Source organism: Lacerta agilis, chromosome 5, assembly GCF_009819535.1.
Source record: "Lacerta agilis isolate rLacAgi1 chromosome 5, rLacAgi1.pri, whole genome shotgun sequence".
In the NCBI taxonomy this organism is placed as follows: Eukaryota; Metazoa; Chordata; class Lepidosauria; order Squamata; family Lacertidae; genus Lacerta; species Lacerta agilis.
Genome location: NC_046316.1, coordinates 23,359,011 through 23,375,765, shown reverse-complemented (window position 1 = coordinate 23,375,765; position 16,755 = coordinate 23,359,011). Strand labels below are relative to the sequence as shown.

Below are 16,755 nucleotides of genomic sequence, written 5' to 3'. Positions count from 1 at the left end.
AAAAAGGAGAGTGGGGCAGGGGAGATAAATCATACCTTCCTGTTTTAAAGGCCTGTACAACTCATTGATTAAATGAAGAAGATGTGCAATCTTTTTTAAAGAGAGCCTGAAAGCGCGAGCTAAAATAAGAATTAGGAGGTTATTAAATTATTTTCAACTAAGTAATGTTATGCTTCTGTAACTTTCTTAATTAACAGGAGAATCAAAGCAACCCCCTCTTTCAAGATACTCACAGTTTTGCATTTTAAGTGTATGCAGAACATTTTTCCTCCTTAATTTTTGAAAGTTATCTTTTGTTCCGGTCTACTGTGTCTTTGGATTCAAATCTTGAATGACTTTACTAGGGAGATTCACGAGAGAATATACAGCCGCTTGTTTTGCAGAGGGAGGGCGAATAAATTTTGCATTTTTAGCCTGAGACCCCCTTTTGATTTGGTGAGGTGGGTGGAGTGATGCAACTAAGGCTAATTGAAAGCAGATGAGGGAGAGGTACAGCACATTTTCTAGGACCCAACAAGTGGCTGCACAACTTTGCTTGCTGTGCCTTGGGAGCTGAGCTTTGCTGTGAAGGGAGCTGCTGAACCAAGTGCCAATGTGCATGTAGAGAAGAGGGTGAGCAAACTGAGGTAGAGAGTGAAGAGGCTTAAAATGTTGAATGTGCTGTTTAGAGTTTTATTACACTCACAGTTTTGCTTTTTTTATCTGGGGTGATGCACACTTGTACAGATCTCCCCATCCATAATCTTGCCCCAAGCGATTCCCAAACTTAAGGCTGATTCATATAGCAAGGTGGTGATGAAATAAGGCAGCCACAAACCGACTGGTTTTGTAGTGAGCATAAGAATCGTGGAAGTTACTAGCAATATATTCTGGGGGGGTTGGGTAACTTGGTTCACTGTAGCTTTCTGTATCTTAACACAAAGGCACATAATAAACTGTGAAAAGCACTGTAGCTAGCACAATAGCAGCATACATCCGACCCCCACCCCCACTTATTGCCAAAACTGCCCTGTGTGGTAGATTAGGCTGAAAGATTATGGATAGCTCAAAGTGAACATGGGTCTGGCAGTCAATAACTACTGCACCACACCAGATCTAATTCCGGAAGTAGGGTATCCTGTAGTTCACTCCATATCTTTTAGTATTGTGTATAACCATTGAAGCACTATTAGCAAGGCTCCTCACATCTTAACCATGGGCTATTATCTGGGAATTCCACAAATTACCCTTTGTTTTGCAAATTTAATGAACACATTGCATGCCCTTAGGGCTAGAATATCTTTATACATTAAGCAGACTTATTTAATATGCATTAAAATTTATGGGCTGCCTTCAGAGGCCTTCAAAGTGGCTGACAGTTTCAATAGTAATAAAACAGCTCATTAAAAGCAATTTACAGAAACACGAACGCAACAGCAGTAATTGTATTTCGCTTGCAGAAGAGAAGACCCAGCCTTCTGAAGGTCTCATTTTACAAGAAGGTGCTCACTGGTCTCCTAAAGATCATGTAAAAGCTGTTGATGAAACAGTCTTCCTGGGGAGGTTGTGGACTCTCCTTCCTTGGAGGTTTTTAAGCAGAGGTTGGATGACCATCTGTCATGGATGCTTTAGCTGGGATTTCTGCATTGCAAGGGAGTTGGAGTAGATGACCCTTGGGGTCTCTTCCAGCTCTACATTTCTATGGTTCTATATGCTGACACTGGAAAAGCCCTGTTTTTATAGTAGAGGATAACTTCGCCTTAGGCAGTATCTCGTCAGTAGGATATAAACTTGCAGAGTATAGCTGTTCCACATTCTCTGCAGCCTGCATAAGGCAGTCTTAAGGAGGAGTCACATGTGGAGTGTCACAGTAGTCAAACTGAGAAGTAACCAGAGGAAACATGTTACAGGTAGGTAGCCGTGTTGGTCTGCCATAGTCAAAAAAAAAAAAAAAAATTCCATGCACACAAAAGCTCAAATAAAGAACAAAAATAGTTGGTCTACTGGAAGGAATTTTTTATTTTGTTTTGACAGAGGAAACATGGCCAAGTATGTTAATGGAAAGTAGTCCCCTCGCTTAAGTATGCATATGGTGCAACATATTTATGCATCTAACGTATATTCACGTGGCTGAGTTTATTCAATAGACATTTTAAGAGTCAGCAGATCAGGGGTGTGTCCTTTTTAACCTCCATTCCCAGCAGCTCTTAAGAACATTTGACCATAGTTACTTGAACTAAAGTCAATCGAAGCACTAATAGGAAACTAAGGGAAGTCACATGACTTCCTGGCAGACAAAGTAAACTTGGGACACCTGCGGCTGTTGTCATATCATCGCTTGTTCACCACTTCAGCAAGCGCATAGATGAATTTGGCGCTCAAGCATGACAGTCATGAAAAGCTTTCTGTCTGAAAGACATAGAGAACAGATTGGAAAATGTTTAAACTTGAGGCTGACTAGAGGTCTTCCCCCCTCATTTGCTCTGGTATTATCTAAGATTATGACTTTCCTTTTGTTCTTGCTATGGCACCTGCTGCTGATGTAAGTACAATAAGCTTGGCTGCACCGTTCACTAGGTATTTTGATCAGATCATATGTCACGGAGTCACGAATTAAAAGGTACTGGAGGTTTGGATTGAAAAGTATTGAAGGTTTTGCACTACTGGAAACCGAAACCTCTTTTTTCCTTAAAAACAAACAAAACTTTGCTGTTTTTATTCGTAAACTTTCAAGAACACCTCTACATTTTTGGTACAATGGTATTATTATATAATTTCAGTATTATAACCAGTATTATAATAATTTCAAAGTACCGGTATGTTACCCTGTGTTGGATTTTCCTGTGCCAGAAAAGGTGTGCGTTTGAGCATGCTTTTCTCTGTTGTTCAGAATGGTTTACTAGTATATGAGATGCAAATATCCACAGAGCTAAATATGCTTAAAATAAGGTAGGCTCATACGGTCTGCTGTGTTTTAGTAACGGCTCCATTGTTATCTGGTTAAATTTAGAAATGCAGTAAGCCAAATGGCCCATGAAAACGAAATCCTTTACTGCTAAATGGAGAGGAAACAAATGCATTAAAAAAAACCTACAGTCCTGTGCGTATCTACTCAGATGTAAGTCCCATTGTGTTCAGTGAGACTTATTCCAGGTAAATCTATGGCAGCTCTTGTCAAATGCAGTGCGGCAGGTAATTTTAGATCCTGGATTTAATGGTCTTCGATGAAGGGGCGTAGCAAGGTAAATTGGTATCCGGGGGCAAAAATTTTTTTGCCCCCCCCCCCAGGCATGGGAAGGTCAGGTGGTACCCGGTGCGGAAAATTTCTTGTCAACCCCCCCCTTGATCCCCCCCCCGCAAAAATGGTTTTACGTTATTTCATATTTTCTTACAAAGGAATAATAACAAGTAATAACAATAATAAAACTTTTATTTATATCCCATCCTCCCTGGCCAAAGTCGGGCTCAGGGTGGTTAACATCAGATACATAACATTGGTATAAAATCAAACAATAATTAAATTACCTCCTAAAAACATCTCAAAATCAAATTAAAGTCTAATTAGATGGCTTTCCACAGGGTTAGGGTTGGGAACAGTAAGTGTTCTCTGAACTGAAATTTCAGCCTTCATGACATAACAGCCAAGTGAACAGCTATTTTGGTGGAGGAGGGTCAAGATATTAACCGATATGCATGAAATTTCATATATAGCTATATAATCCCTAGTATAGTAAAATAAGACCTATGAAGCAGGCCTTAAAAAAAAAATCAAAAACATTTTCAAAAACTCTTTTTTTAAAAAAAAATGTTCCTTGATAATTTGTCACCCCATCCATTATGGAACCCGGGGCGGACCGCCCCCCCCTTGCTACGCCCCTGCTTAGATGTGTGTTGTGTGTGTTCTGTTGTGAAGCACACAATTAACTTTTCTCTTCTCCCCGCCCCCTTCAAACAATTTCATGTTTTACAACTGCTTCTACATCCTTGATATGTTAGATCAAAAAAATGTTCATCAACCCTGAAAAAGGAGCACTCTGAGTACATGCAGTCTTACATTTTAAACTCTGATCATGCCACCATTATGACTAAGAGAATAAAATGGAGTTTGTGTTTGCTGCCCTACTGTTGGTGCCCTGCTGCCCGTATTCCCTGAGTTGCTGAGGTTTGCTTGATAGAAACAAGAAACTAACCTTTTAATGTAATCAAACCAGTCTTGTGGAATACTGCCGTTGTTGTTTATACCCTGCCCATCTGACTGAGTTGCCCCAGCCACTCTGGGCGGCTTCCAATACATATAAAAGCACAATAAAACATCAAATGCTAAAAACTTCCCGATAAAGGGCAGCCTGTACCAATAGAGATTTGGCACGCACCTTCTGTTTCAACTTCTAAATGCCTGCTGAAGATTTTTTTTTACTCTGTCAGACTCCTGCAGGCAATGAAGACAATATCTTTCCATAATAATTAGCTGATTTCTGGTTTTAAAGTTTGATATGCTTTCATGTAAAACTGTTGTAAACCATCCTGTTTTTTTTAATGAATAGTAGCATATAAATACTTGCGATAAATAATAAACAAATACACTCTGAACAAGCACCATTTTGCTGTAAAAACAAGATGATTTAATATTTTAAAGTAAAACAAAACAAAGCAAAGCAAAACACAAAGAGCATCTGTAACCATGTACACACTTGGTTGGCTGCTGCATCACTATAACATCTTTTTAAAATGAGAAGAAGGGACAGTGGCACAGCAGCGGGGGGGGGGAGGCGGTGCGCTCCTGGTGCCACGTCTCTGGGGGTGACAAGGCATGCGGTTTGCCAGCGCCGAACGGACGGTGCCGGGATCCTCTGCTCGTGGCTGCAGCCGCATGTAGATGATCCTCCATTTGCTGCTGCAGCTGTGACCAGAGGATCCCGGCACCGTCCGTACGGTGCTGGAGTGGCGCCACCGGCAACCCGCTATGTACAGCGCATGTGCGGCATCGCTATGTACAACGCATGCATCGTACGTAGCGGCGCTGCACATGTGTGCTATGTAGCGATGCCCCCGCCCCTGGGTGCGTGTCATGTTTGCAGCTCCAGGTGCCCGAGCGGCTTCCAACACCACTGAGAAAGGATGCTGTGGTGATCAGCATCAGCTGCAGTTGGCTCCCTCCATGCCCAAACTGGCCCAAGTGTTAGCCAAAAATGCTTCCTCTCTTCCTTCCTTTTTTACAATTTGCAGAGTGTTTCGGGCAGGACTGAAGCACCTGTGAAACTTGGAGGGGAAGCGGAAAGATAATTTTCTCCAAAATATTTGGAGAACGGATAGGGTGAAGGCTAACATTTACTTTAACCATGCAATGTGTAAGAGGGATTTCCCCCCTTTCCCTTTCAAAACAAATGCCCAGCACCACTCAAAAGCAGCACAAAGCGCTCTTCCATGGGCATGGAGTGATGCAGTGCAATGTGATGCTGTGTTCCTCCCATGCCACCCCAGGAAGTGTCTATTGGCTGCTTCCCACTGCCCCATATTCTAAAGTGGCTTTGGAGCAACACAAAATGATGTTTTAAAGTAGAAGAAAGATAACAGAACCCTCTACCACCACATATATCTAAGTTAAGCAGTGTCACTGTCCAAACCTTTAAGAGAAAATCATTTCCACTGCTCCCTGTGAGAGATAGCAAGAATGTTGCACCCTCTTTTTGCATGTGTGATACTTTGTGAAAACAGAGGTGGATTTTGGCCTGTCTGAGTGGGTGAACAAAATTTCCTTCAGGTGGAATGAAAAGAGAGGAGAAGAAAAGAGGTTGCTGGCTTGGTGGCCCTGGTTGCAGGTAGAGAGGGTACCTGATTTTTGTACATGCTTAACCTGACAAGATGGGCCGTCCTAAATAAAACCTGATAGCTTCCATTGGCTCCTGCCAAAGGGCATTATAGCCACAGATAGTCCTTACCTTAAAAATACACTGTGAGGGAAACAGGCCAGTGACTAACCACTATACCACACAAACTCTGCTTTTTGTTAACCGATACATGTCTGAAATAGTTTTTTTGAAGATTAGATATACCGGTAGATGGTTTTGACACGTCTCTGCCACCTACAGAAGGGACCACAGAATTATATTTTAAATGCATACCTTCCAACATTTCGTTGATGAAAATAGGGATGTCCTATTCTAACAACAACAGCAACAACAACAAAAACAATTTCATTATTCATACCCTGCCTATCTGATTGGGTTGCTCCAGCCACTCTGGGTGGTGGCTTCCAACATTATATATATATATATATATATATATATATATATATATATATATATATATATATATATATATGTATGTATGTATGTATGTATAAAATTTAAAAAATCCCTATACAAGGCTGCCTTCAGATGCCTTCTAAAGGTTCTATAGTTACTTAGCTCCTTGGCTTGGGGGGGGGGGTCACACAACCACTGGCGGAGGAAGAGGAGTGGGGGGGAGCGCATTGCCCCCAGCAACGCGATCCTGGTGGGGTGCCATTGCGGCTGCCTCCCGCCCGTGCTGGGTGCCACACCCCCCTGGCGTTGTGCAATGCTCCCAGGACACACACCACGCCCCTGCGGGCAGCATGCCCCACCCCTGGGGACGCGCGCCAGCCCCACCCCCGCCTGCTCTCCACCCCCAGTGCCAGAGTATGAAGCTCCGCCACTGCACACAACTCCATACCCTCCAACATCTCTCTGATGAAAATAGGGAACATCCTAAGGAAAAGCAGGACATTCCAGGATCCAGTCAGGAACTGTGATGGCTTCTGTAAACTTTGGACTTTTAATGGAACATAGGGACACTTGGAAGATCTGTAAATGTCTTCTGTGTAAGTTGCTGTAAACTCACTTACTCTCTGAACACTTCAAGCAGTATGATATTGGGGTGGACCAGTGAGGAAGTACTAAAGCAGAGGGCCATCATGAAAGAACAAAGTGGGCAACATGATGTAAACCTCACTGCCAAAAATACCTAATCAGTTCTTCTACCCTTCCTTCCATACGCTGATCAGCAGTTTTGATCGTAGCCTTCAATCCTCTTTGCTCCTTTCAACTCTGTGGTAGCTGTCATTCAGTAAGCTACCTCTTGCCAAAAGCTGAAGACAAGCAGAGCTTTCCATTAATTTCTCCACACACATGCAGCTGAAGTGAAGGTGCCTCAACCATTTTCCACTGTAAGGACCAATTAGTTCAACCTCCCAGGGCAGAAACCTAACATTGCCCAAGCCCCTCTGTCCCTAAAGCTTTTGGGGAATCTGGGCTGGCTTCCTTTGGACCGGTTTACACAAGGTGTAGATGATTCACCCCAGAGGATCAGATTTGATGATTTGACTGCTAGTTGCTGATTCCCATTCTACTTAAGCCCCACCCCATTTTAATTGAAGTAATCTTTCTGAGAACTATAGTAGTGCAATATTTGTAAAATATCAGTAGATGGTGCTGTAGTTCTTTACATATTTGTACAAAAGCACAACCAGGAACAGAGGATGTTCACATGGGGGGGAAAAACGGGATCCTTGTATTTTTCCACCCTTCAGGCTTCTTGAGCACTGCTGAATATTTGCCATCAGATTCTTCAAATTTAATTTGCATCCTGCTTTCTTTTTGTGTGTGCATGAACCGAGGTGAAAAAAAACACCAAAAAAACCCTGTGGTGGAGGTGATTAACATTGACAACCCCCCCCCCTTTCAAATGGCTTCTGTGCCCCTAATCCTCTGAAATTGTAGAAGATAATATAGGAATAACCACTATATCATGGGTTTTCAAAGCCTATCAGTGGGTTTTCAGAAGACTAAGTGCAATCGTCTAATTTCTAAATGTATGCATACATGCCAGTTACTTTCAATCTCATACTGGGAAAGGGGGAAAAAAGCCCCCGAGGTGGAGTACATTTTTGCAAAAACTCTTGAAAGTTTGAAACATCTGAGACCTCTTGGCATAAAAACTGCACAATGCATTCAAGACCAGCATATCCAGATTGGGCAAGTGTAGGTTAGGGAAGATTTTGTGGCTCATTAGAGAACTCCACCACCTACCGGTACTTCTTGGATGCTTAGATTTTTAAAACATAGCTTTAGTTTAAAATGCAAGTGAGCAGGTCACAAAATGCATAGGCCCAGCAGCAAAAGGTCTCTGCTTAAATGGTCTTGGGTTTAAATGTCAGGTGCACTCTGGCCACTTGCACATGCAACATTAGGCTAAACATGCTTGTTTAATAAGCCAGGATATGAAATAGAAGAAGACGCCTTCACCCCAGTATGGTTCCCCTTTAGCACATACATAGCCCAACAAGACAACAACAAGAATCCGGCAACAGCATACGAATCAATATGGCTAACCTGACCCCAAAACCCAACCCCCCTGCCACAAACAAATCTAAAGTCAACCAAAGCCAACCAACCACCCCTAGGCCACCCCTACCTCTCTCACCACCAAGGAAATATAACAAGCGAATAGAAAGAGAACCCACACAAGTGACCCTGGAACAAAACCCCACACATACACGGAAGTAGAAGAATAGAGGCCTTACCACCCGACCCTACCCCACGCACCCTCCCCACCCTCCCCCTCTTTTCTTCCCCACCTAATACTGCATGCAACCCTAATGTCTCACAACATATGAAACTGATCTGTAGAAAGCGCAACTTGAAAAAAACCAGACAATGCACATATTTTTGTAAACTAAGAAATCTTTTTTTTTTTAATTTATTTTTAAAGCAAGGATATGCACAAGTATCACATGGGAGCTCCTTTGAAGCCACTTCACTCCTGCCTTCATGTGAGCAGCTGAAGAAGCCAGCTTTGATTTATGGCTTCGTATCCTGGTTTGTTCAGCTGCTCATGCTGGCTTCGCATTACATGCAAGGATGTCCTCCGAGTTGGCTGGACTAAGCAGCTTCAGCCCAATTTGCACTCTTACTAGGCTAGTGATCCTTCTCATGGAAGAAGGGAGTGCCATGCATAGCTTTCACATAATGTTTGTGAGGTAGGCACTCCACGTGGATGCCCAATTTGCATACGTACTACTCCCAGAAGGTGGGGTTTGTTTCTTAAAGGGGAATTTGTGTGAATCTTGTAAATGCATGGGCCTCCATGTCACATTATGTCACTGTGTGTCTGCTTCTTCACCACATAGAGAGAATTGTGAGCTGGCTTTGGTATACAAAGCTATGGATGTTCAAACCTACGGTCTGTATGCCTGCTTTGCTCTCTCATTAATGTTGTTAGTGTATATTTAGTTATACACAGCAAAAGCTCCTAAGGGTTTGTGCTTCACTCGTGTTTCAAAATATGCGACAGAGGCACAGTGAAGTGAACTTCCAGTTGCTCCCCACAGCCTCTGGAAACTCCTTTCCCTGGGCCATGCCATAGGATGTGTGCCTCAGTTTAACATAGTTCTGGTGGTTACAATCTGTATGTAGCTCCTTTAGCTAAAAAGTTCTCGGTTTATGGAGACAGCAGTTGTAAATTTGCATTGGCTCATTCATTCACTCACTCAGCTATCCATTCATATAGCTAGAGATTATCACCACCCTGCAAAGTAACCTAGGCAAGCCTAGATGTGGGTGTGCTTCAGTCTGAAGTTTGTGCCTTGATATCTGAACTTGGAGCAACATGGAGAAATGTGGCTATGGAGTTTCAATGTTCCAATTTAGCTTTACATTTCATACGAATGGGGATAAACCAGTAGCAGATTTCTCTTCTCTTTGGCTGCATGGGAAAGGCAGGAGACAGTTCACTGTACAGCAGTGTCACAAGACCACATCATTTGCCTCGTGGATTGAAATTTCACCCTGATGGGTAAAATCATAGGAGGTGATGAGATGCCACAAACTGTATGTCATCCCTCTTGTTTAAGCTCCAGAACAGATGATTTAGATGAAACTCTTTACCTGTGAATTAAAAGGTGACTTCTGGCAGCCCCATAATCTAAACTGAAAGTGTTGCATACACCCTGTAACATCAAAAAGAGAGGGGAGGAGGAAGGGAGGGAGGGAGCCTTCCTGTCATAAGCATTTGAATGCCTCTGGGAAGTGCAGCTGGTACCAGATTTCCTATCCTTGCCCAGAGGAACATATCAAAGTCATACCAATGTGGCTACAGTAGATAAAACAACAAGGGGGTTAGGATGAAGAAGACACATACGTTTCATTTCATTTCTTTCTTGCAGCAAGCCTGCTCTGGAGGTTTCCTCGTTGTAGTCAGTTCAAATGGTGCCTTGTTCCTTTCCAGGGCTGAGATCTGGCTGGGAAATGGTTCTTCAAGTTTGAAGTGGAAGGTGGTTTTAATCACGGAGGTGATTTATCTGCCCACCTATACTGAGAACAGTTTTGCGCTTTTAAGAAAAGTTTCCTTTTCAAAATGGATTGCATGTGGCACTTCTAAAAATGAGAAAGGGAAGGAGCTATCCTATAGCTTGAGAGTGGAAAGGGCAAGGGAGTGACAAGGCCAGGATAAGATTCTCTGCATGACTGACGTATGCATAGACCCTGACAACAACAATACAGCTTACTTGGTTTAGTCGCCTTGCCACCAAAGAGCTAATTTTCACATTATTCTGTTTTGTTGACGTATATATTTTTGTAGGTCACTTTGTTGTTCACCAATGTTATAAATGGCAGGTGATTTTTGCCTCTGACCAGTAATGTGGATGATGCCTTAACGCTGTCCACTTCTCTATTTTGCAAAATTGCCTTAAATGCCAATTTTCTTTGCATTTCTTTTGCCTTAAGGTTGGCCAAAGGCCTGAAGCATCACACAGCTTTTGAGTTGAGAAACAGAAAACGTTTTGAATTTAGGCATATGAATATTTTCCGGTTGTCTTTCATTTTATTTTTTTGCTCTCTTCCCATAGAGCTCAGAATGCAGCACTTCATATAAATTTTGAGAGATACAGAATTCATTCCGCTGTGCTAAGTTGTTATGCCTGTCTGTGTTAAATCAAAACATAAGAACTCTAATTTAATATAGCAGTAATATATTTTTTTTCTGTTTGTTTTTATTTTACATAAAAGTGGTGCTTAGCATTCCAGTGACTTTGTTATTTGAGGTTGTTTACTTCAGAAATTGGGATTTGTATAAAGCAAATGTGTACATTCAGTTGTCAATTTTTTAATCTTTTATAAATGATACATGAAATATTTTGGTCTCCAGACATTCTCTCTTTAACTTCCTGTTGCCATGGTCACTCATTAGTATTCCATGGAGGCCCGGTTGCCATGGAAAAATGTGTAGTTGTACAGTGTTTCCATGGTTACTCTCCACCATTATGTACCTTTGGTATATCAACTAGCAGATCTGTTTGGGTAAGCCTGAAATATTACAGAAGTATTTAAAGCTATTGGTAATTCAGATCTCATGCCCAATCTGCAGCTTGAATATTTTATCTGTAGAAGGGCAATGGAGCCATTTTGGATTGCAAATGCCATAATAAAATGAATGCTTTTGAGAAATTATTTCACAGCTGCAACTCAGTCTGTATTTTTTTTTGTGCAGGTTTGAATTCATATTCTGAAGAATTTTCACACGTTTTGCAGGAGTACCACATTTTGGATCATTTTTGAGTGTATTTAGGCTATTTTAGCCTCGCTTTTTTGCTATTCCATGTGTGGATTGTGTGAGAAGGTGTTTGGTGTTTCTAGTATCATTCGTGATTTCATAGAAATCGGAGAAGCCACCTGGTAACCCGTTGCCTTTTGCAGGTTTCACAATAAAAGCATGCAGACCTTCTTTATTCAATCAGCCAGTCCCGTAATCCTGAGGGGTGGAGGTGGGTAAGCAGCTTTTACTTGAAGATTCATTCAGAGACGCTGTGGGGAACAGCTCTCCCTACCTCACATGGTTATTTATCAGGAGCAGCATCATTTCCCCTGACAATTCTAGAAGTGGATATAGAGCAGCATGACTGGTCTCCCCTCCCACTGGGTGCCAAATTGAATGGGGCACCTCAGGGTGTCACAACTGTGGTGTAGTGCACAGTCAGAATGGAAGGAGAGAGGCAGGGGGCACCAAATTTTCACCTTGCACAGGAGCTACTGAAATTTCAAAGACCAAAGTCTGCCCCTGCGAATTCTCTACTGAAACTTTTTCAGTTTGAGACAGATAGCCTTTTGAGGGCCATGCGCCCATGGGGTGAGGTGGATGGAACAACAGATGTGATTCACACCTTTTGCATAGTGGGCTACATTCCAAGCATGCAAAAGCCAGCCAGCCAGCCCTCTTCGTCCTCCATTCAGGCATGCAAGAGTTTGAGGGCACATTTCAGCCAGGCAAAGCACTAAAGGAGGGTACAGAGCAGGGTTGGTAATAGGTGTGGGATGGGGACAGTGGACATAGCATGGAGAGTTGGCATGACCTGGGAGAGTCCTCAGGGCCAGATAGAGAGGACCAGAGGGTCACATTCAGTCTCCGGGCCTGCAGTTCCCCACCCCTGATATAGGTGGTTGACCTTTGAATCTCTATACACCTTTTCAACCATTATATAAGAAAGCTGTACCTGCCAAAATTCCTTCATCTATAAAACTATTAAAAATATAGGAGACCTAATATTAAAAGGGTGGGCACCCTTTTTTAAGTGAAGAGTTTTGTAGCTGTTGATCAACGCTGCTGTCTTTATGATGGGGTGTATACAAGGAAACTCTTCTAACCAAATATTGTTGAGTATGTTTTTGCAATTGAGCCATGAAAGTATTCACGGGCAGTTTGGTTAATTTCTTCCTTGATAAAGGGAATAGATGCTCCCTGCTCCCTAAACATAGGGCACCTTTGCAGGTGAGGCATTCCCACATGACTAACAAGTACAGAATCATAGAATTGGAAGAGACCCTGAGTGTCTTCTAGTCCAACTCCCTACAACACAGGAAACTCAACACATAGTTCCCCATCCAATTTGAAACCATGCTGGACCCTGCTTAGCTTTGCAGATGTGCTAACAGTTTTATTGCTGCACCACTCTGCCTTAGCTTCAAAGATTGCCAGGTGGGCATGGGAATGGCTGATACCCTTGAGTACCCCCCTCCACAAAGCAATGATTAGGGATTTGCTCGTACCACCTGTGAGCTGGTTATCAAACTGTTAGTTATAGACCTACATATTGCAAAGTAAGAATTGCTTCCAGGTAATTGTTAAGGGAAGCTGTACAAAAACTGGTACTCCTCCCCTTTCTTTTGAACCACAAATTACTAGTGTGGCCGCGGAGAGTTGCCTCCAGTATGCTCAGGATTGCTTATACTTGGCCTCTCATCATTTGTGTCATTCGGGAGTAGCGGTGACTAAATTAGGCTTGATTAGCATTTATACAGGAATAATCTATTACTTCCTCGCAATTAAAGCCAAATAGTTTCTCGTCTTGACTGATGGTTCTCTTTATGAAGAGAAAATGTAAATGACTATTTTATTTGAACGTTTGCAAAATTTAAAATATGACATTTCAAGCTTTGTGTTAATTTGGAGGCTGGGGTGACAATTCAGTAACATTCCCATTAAGAAAAAAAACATATGAAAAGACAAAATATGACAATTGAGATCTTATGGAGTCATGCATTACTCCTGCTTTGAGTTAAAGCACAGAACATACAGGCCAGTCTTGCAGCTTGCCACTCTGCAGGGGCAAGTAGCAACTTCTCCCAGTGGTCACATTGATTGGGCCAACATGGGGGCGATGGAAATACAAAAACTGCACATGGAGGCTTCATCAAGCCACTGTATTCCAATAACGGTACATCCTGGAGAGAATCTCTTTCTCTTTCATAGCCTTAAAGAGCTAATAATCTTTTAAAATTGGGAGAAAAAGTGGAGCTTCCTTGTACAGCCTCATGGTCTAAGGCTAGAGAAAATAGTGGCACGAGTGAGACTTTCTTGAACTAGACAACTGATCCTGAATTCATTTGTAGCGCTAAAATGAAGTGGGAAAAGAATTGGTGAAAGCATTGCAGAACCATGGCTTGTTCTTGCTGCAAATGGCTTCATAAGCCACCACTACCACTACCAAAGAGTCTCCTACATTGTGGGTCTATGACATCACAAAGGGCCAGCTATTCAAAGCTGTCTTGGCCACAGTCCTCTTATAGCCAGTCCTTGCCTGTTGCTGAGACTGAGGGGCAGAGGACCAGATCTTTGTTAACTCATTTCTCCTATATGTGGCTGTTGTGACATGCTCAGACCATGATGCTGACACTTCCCATGGTGAGTGCCATTTTGAGTACCGGTATATAAAACTGCCTTATACTAGGTCACATGATTGATCTGCCCTGGCAGCAGCAATTCAGGGCTTTCAGCGTGAAAGCTTGGGGCCTTATGCATATAACACATTGTATACTCTCCTGCTGACTTGCATTTTCTGCCACCCACTTTAACCTCCCTCTCATTATAGTCAACACTTTCAACTCCCCTTTCCTTATTTTAGCTATCAGGATTAGAAGAAGGATGCTTGTAGACCTGGAATTGCTTCATCAAGTGGATAATTTAACATCTCAGATGGCTTTCAGGAAATACGTTTTCACTGACATGTTTCAGCCAGGGCAAAAAAAAAAACACCTTGTTGCATCTGTAGGAAAGATGGTAACAGTGGTGGGTTTTAGGAGAGGGCAGGGGGAGAGAAAGTAAGGATGTGGCAGTGTGAGGGGGCAGTGAGATCAGGGGAGCCCCACAGATGTGAACACACCTCCAGGACCACTGCCGCCAACCTGGAATTCCCATCATTGCTGCCACCTAACCCAACCCCACCCCTATCTTGATGAGTGCAGTGTGGTCGCTGCTTGGAGGATGCCATTGCCTTTGCCACAGCCATGACCCACCAGTGGAAGTGAATCCTAGTCAGAGACCAAAGCAATCTCATGTATTTTAGATGTGCAGTCATGGGGAATCCTATGAACTCGCATGAGCCAATGAAGGAAATGAAAGAGAGCTGCAATGGTTTGAGTAAGACCACTTCCCATTTTCCCAACGATTCTCCAAAGTCTTGGGAAGAGTTTTTGCCTACATCTTCTGTATATTATTCTTACCTGCACTTTGAATATCAAGACTTCATTTTTCATGTTTCTTGGTAGCTTGGGAGTCTTCATTCCTTCCTTTGCTGCAAAAATAGTTGAACGAGTTCCGAATCCATTTTTGCCTTTCAGTAATATGTGCTACAGCTTGCAATTTTATGGTGCGCTAGCACTTAAAGGAAATGTTGGTTAGAAATTTGCAGTAACTTGTCTGCACCTGGGAGATGAAGGTTCCCATTTTCCAGCAGGTAAGTAAGAGGGAAAATCCATCTTAGCCTTTCTACTACTGGATCCTACTGGGTCCATCTTGGGACGTGTATCTTACATGTAAGGTATAAATATAGTTCATACAGAAACTTAGAAGTTGACAGAAGCTGAGGAGGATCCAGCTCAAGATGATGGTGGTGGTGGTGATTAATTAATTAATTACAATTTATTTAATTTATTAATAATTAATTTGCTATCTTCATGCCTTGTATATGTGCTTGCTTAGGGCTTCATTAGATACTTTTTCTGCTTGTTGCTATTTTCCATGTTAAACTGCATGTCTGTTGACTTAAGTTTGTTTACATTCTTTAAGATTTCTATTTGTTTATTTTTAGGTTTATCACAGGCACCATCCTCCTCAAAGCTCTCGAAAGGTAGGCAAAAAAGAAAAAGAAAAATATGCTTGTTACTGTCCTCTTTTAAGTGGCTGCTTTTTCCTCTGTGTTCACATCTCAGTAGTATAGGTCAACACCTGCCAGATGACCACAGAGTAAGTTGTGTGTAGAGATGATTGGATGGAGTATCAAAACATGTTAAAGCAACTTTTATATCCTTAAAACATTGGAATTATCATATCCTGCTTCTCTATTTGAAAACAGTGTAATATGCTCTTTAAGTATAAAATAAAAAAATAAAAAAAAATCCCTTCCTTACATAGGACATGATCCAGGCAAAATAAAGCACCACTTGGGCCACAGATCTCAATTGAATAAAGTTATGAGCAACTTTTCCATTGAAATTCAGTGGGACTAAAATGTGTTTTTAAAGAACTGTGTCCATTGTGTTGTACTTGTCATTTCCCACAACCCAAGGACATAGCAGTATTTGTGGGAGGAATAAAAAAAAAGAGCAAGGTTCAGTCTACTTCCTGGTTGGGGGAAGGGGTAGAATGGCCAAGAATACAGTACTGGTTTCTAACAAATAAATTTGACTGCCAGGCTGGTGTGCCTTATTTGGGGCCTCCTGGCTGGAGAATATTGCTGATCCACTACCCTTTGACTCAGTGGTTCAGTAGGGGACTCATCGCCTTATCTCTCCAGCCATGCAGAACTTGAAGACTGCAAAATAAGGCGAGGGACCTTTAACCAGCCAGCCAGCCAGCCAGCCAGCCAGCATCTCCAGGGAGGTGGAGTCTACCACACTCCATGTGTGGTTGGCCCTGTGCAAGGTGTCAGTTGGCTTTAGCTCCCTGCAGAGAAAACATTTTCTGTTTCTCACTTAGCAGGGCCCCTTGTGCCTATCTGCTCTCTGCTTTGACAGGACACTCCCTACATCCCAGGCAAGGCTTGAGCTGCCAATTACAGAATTGTTTCCATGGCTTGGATGGGGAACCTGAGGCCTTTCCAATATTGTTGGCCTGCTACTCGTACCACCCAAACTATTAGCCACGCCAGGGATTTGGAATCCTAAAAGATCTGGAGGACCACAGGTTCCTCATAACCAATTTAAAAGAATAGGTCTTAAAACGTTGCTTCAGAAGAAAAGTGCTGTAGCTGATCTGAAAGAGTCC

The 16,755-nt window shown here is 42.4% G+C and overlaps 1 long non-coding RNA gene across 1 annotated transcript; it reads left to right on the top strand.

The window, feature by feature from the left end:
- The first annotated feature begins 14,057 nt into the window (after positions 1-14,057).
- LOC117046675 lies at positions 14,058-16,542 on the top strand. Its single transcript, XR_004426605.1, has 3 exons — positions 14,058-14,175; positions 15,581-15,619; positions 16,506-16,542. It is a non-coding gene; the product is annotated as an uncharacterized LOC117046675 (long non-coding RNA).
- Positions 16,543-16,755: the final 213 nt, after the last annotated feature.